Source organism: Wasmannia auropunctata, unplaced genomic scaffold (genome assembly GCF_000956235.1).
Source record: "Wasmannia auropunctata unplaced genomic scaffold, wasmannia.A_1.0 LD336101.1, whole genome shotgun sequence".
In the NCBI taxonomy this organism is placed as follows: domain Eukaryota; kingdom Metazoa; phylum Arthropoda; class Insecta; order Hymenoptera; family Formicidae; genus Wasmannia; species Wasmannia auropunctata.
The window spans coordinates 6,161,535-6,165,330 of record NW_012026789.1 but is presented as its reverse complement, the minus strand read 5'-3'; positions in this window follow the sequence as shown (position 1 = coordinate 6,165,330).

The window sequence follows — 3,796 nt, the reverse complement described above, 5'->3', positions numbered from 1 at the left end:
TCTCTTGCCCCTTTTGCCAGTCATACTCGGAAAGTGGGGTTCACGAGTATGCGAGAAGGATCTTGAAAATAACAGCCACTCGTCAGCGTTGGTGCCTCCCAGGAAACAGCGTTGCACGCCCTACAAGGCGTGTCACTAGGGGCTAAGCCGGTATTCAAAATAGTTCACTAAGTCTTGTTTCAGAAACCGTATAGCTATTACAGTACCCTAAGTTGCGAATGAGCCACTCTTCTACAGGGGTGAAACACCAGCCTGTCACCCACAACAAGCCCCCTGTTTCGGAGGAGGAGCCAGGCTCGACTCAACTACACAGAACACGGGGCACTCTCCAAAAGGACGTTTGTCGCAATAACTTAGTCTAACTTAAAGGTAAATAACTCAAATAAAACGAAACGAATACCGCTAGAACCGTCAACTAATAATAATGATGAATCTAAAATTATCTACACTTAACCCTATCAAAAAACAAGAGACTTATAACTACTAGCTAGTAATGTTACTTATAACAGCGCCATGCGCAAAAATAACTTTGAATTAGATAAAGAACTCATCCCTAATAACAATGATGATACTAACGCTGCAATACGCAAATCAGAACACAATTAGAACGCAAACAAATCTTATATTATATCTCATAACAATAAAATAACGCTCAACTCTAAGTGTCCTTTATAAATTGTCCGTGACACTGTCACATGCAGATCAGACTTTAAGTTCACCGCTCACATAAATCACAAGTCCACGTATGGCTCATAAAGCAGCGCATCAAGTACCGGGCATTGGAGTAGACACGCCAGCGATCATACAACAAAACCTCCCGGAGCTCGGGTACATCTATCAAACAAGGTATTCACAGACCCGAGCGTGTAATGTGCGGCAGTATTCCACAGTGGGATGCACCCCGTTATTCAAATTCCCAAGATTTATGCTGCTCAAAGGTAGCGAGCTTCATAGAAATCCGCCCTGACGGTGTCCGCAGTACATTTCGTTATTCCGCATACAAGGCTCTGTATAGAGTGACGCTCTATGTTATTGAGTGTTAATGGTTACATGAAAACCCGATCGCGCGAACGCGACTTGCCTCTCTCGTATATGCGTCATTCATGCCCGTGGCTCGAGCAGTAATTCCATCAATACACATCCGCTCTGGTAACTGTATACTCCATGCCCGTCACTTTGACTCAGGTACGACAATCTAATTTAGTGTTATAATATGGATGCACTGCAAGGCAGTGCCCGTACCTTTTATCGGCGTCGGCTACTCCCGCGTTGCCGTGGCCAGGCGAGCCGGGAGCCTACCTGTGCCCGCCCTCCACGGATTTCCGGCTATCCCTCGGCGATGCTTACGTACTACAACGACAACAGGGACAGGGGAAGAAAGAAGAGGCAAGTATCTTAAAATTCGCACCCCAGCCTCTTTTACGGGCCTTAAATGTGCGCGTTACTCGCCGAAGTATATATTTTCCCACCGCAGTGTATCGGCAGTGAGTTTCTTTACTACAGTCCCGGCGCCAAGGGCGCCCTAACCTCACCTGTCAAGGTGGTCGTATTCGCCGACCGGCTGATCCTGATATTCGGATATCAATTCACTACAGAATTCAGCTATTGCAGCAATCTCTCTGTCATTCTCAAGTCTACTTTAATGTAAATAGGTTAGCTACAATAATAATGCCAGTTGCAGCTTGTTCCCCTTCTGAATATCGAGGTATTGTATCCTCATACTATATTGCAATCTTAAGAACTTATGCACAGGGCACTCTATCCTTCCATTAATCATAAATATACATATGACAGACAGTCCTCTATACTTATTGATAATCTCTATTCTGACCTTATCGCTCACAGCGTATCCGCACTATCTATGTCCCCGTATTGCAACAATATCATTTAATACGGTTTCAGTGATAATATCAGGTTCATCGCAAGTCAAAGATAATTAATGCCTCATGCAATTTTCAGAACACGCAGTACGGAGAGGGGCAGCGACAGCATATTCATCCCCGCAGGTCAAACATCCTTGCCATTAATTGACAGGTAACTACATTATTATCCGCTTATTGCAGTACTCTCAAATCGAACCATCCCCAGATTGAGAATGATTAATTGATGATTCCAATGTCAGTTTCAGGTCACGCAGCGCACACCAGCGCAGCAGCAGCATATACGTTCCCTCAATGCGGTGTTACATCTATACAACTGGCTACCAGGTAAAGACTATATTCTGTTCTACAGTTTAGCCTGTCACAGACAAATGATACCAATGCCTCCAATGTAATTTTCTAGATTATGCAGTGTGCATGGTAGAAGCGACAGCCCATGCGCTCCCGGACTGCGGCAGCATATCACTACAGTTGGTCAACAGGTAATATCGTTCTGCTGCCTACCCTGCTGAGACATTTAAGTCCTCCACCCCTGTTTTCGATATTCGCAGACCAACGGCAATTAATATCTTTACTATTATTTTACAGGCTTGCAGCACGCACAAGTGTGACAGCAGCACGTGTTCCTCACAATGTGACAGGACGCCTCTACAGCTATTACTTATTTTGAGAAGTATTCTCTATCTATCCTGTGTATATTATAATTCATACCTGTTATATTATTTCTATCCTTAAGCTACGCAGCGTGTAATGGCACAACGGGGCCACGCACACGGCCAGAATATTTGCGTTTATTCATAAATAAACTGACATTTGTACTCCAATTAAGATGTCAATATCTAATTCGTTTCCTCCCCGCGTATTATAATATGTAGTAATGTCTTATCTTCGTAATCCAAGTATTCTCTACCAGATTCCAATTTCTACATGATAACGACAATAATATCTAGCTAATTCTCCCAAAGTATAGCGCCCAGTAAGAAGATATATCCTATCCATGAACAGTATGTCCGACAGTTCAAGTTCGTAGTCTCCACCCTATGCGCAACACTGTATCCCATCCAGTGCAGAGATAGCACAGGTAAAGCAGTGTATATCCCTCACGACCGCGTATCCGGCGCTCAGATGTAACAAGTATTTTTCCCTATATACAGGATACTGGATCGTTAGGTCCAGGAGCTCGTTCCAGGCAGTATCCTCACTGTTGTACAGGCCTTATCAAAACTAGTGTATAATCAGGAACAGTAACAGTAACATAAGGTTGACATCACATATGCTACGTCATACGTAGCAAACATCAAATTACATTCATCCGCAATATCACTTCACCAGAATCCCAGCATCCGTCTCAGGCACCTTAACCTCACCTGTCACATACGTGAGGCGCTCGTAGCGCAGAGAGGTCTTCTCGGGGCGCCATCCCCTAACTTAAGCTGTCATACGCGCAACCCGTGCCGAACAGATTTCACGATTTATGATATTACAAATCAATTAACAGCAGCAGTGTATTGCTATACTCCGGACTGGAGGGGTCACGATCGTTTTCCTCGCGAACACATCCGCCCGTGCACATGTGTGTTCTCCGCTCACACATCTATCCCCGCGCGCCGATTCACGTTTAAAGCACTCGATTTCCGCAGGTCGAATGTCTCTCCGTTAATAATTTCTGCTTAGTATACAGTTAACTCGCCATTTAATATAAAAGCTCGGCGTCTTTAGTATTCAATCTATGCGCGTTGGAGGGAAGAAACGCTCCTGTCAAATTTGCACAGATTTTCACGCATTCAACTTTTAAACAGTCTTTTTAAGTTTAACCGCGAAAAAGAGCGATAGCAGACCGCGGATTGTGTGCACTCGCACACTCATGTCAAAGCGGAGTAGAGTGTTCTCCTCTCGCTTCGCCAAGGCGATGGGGC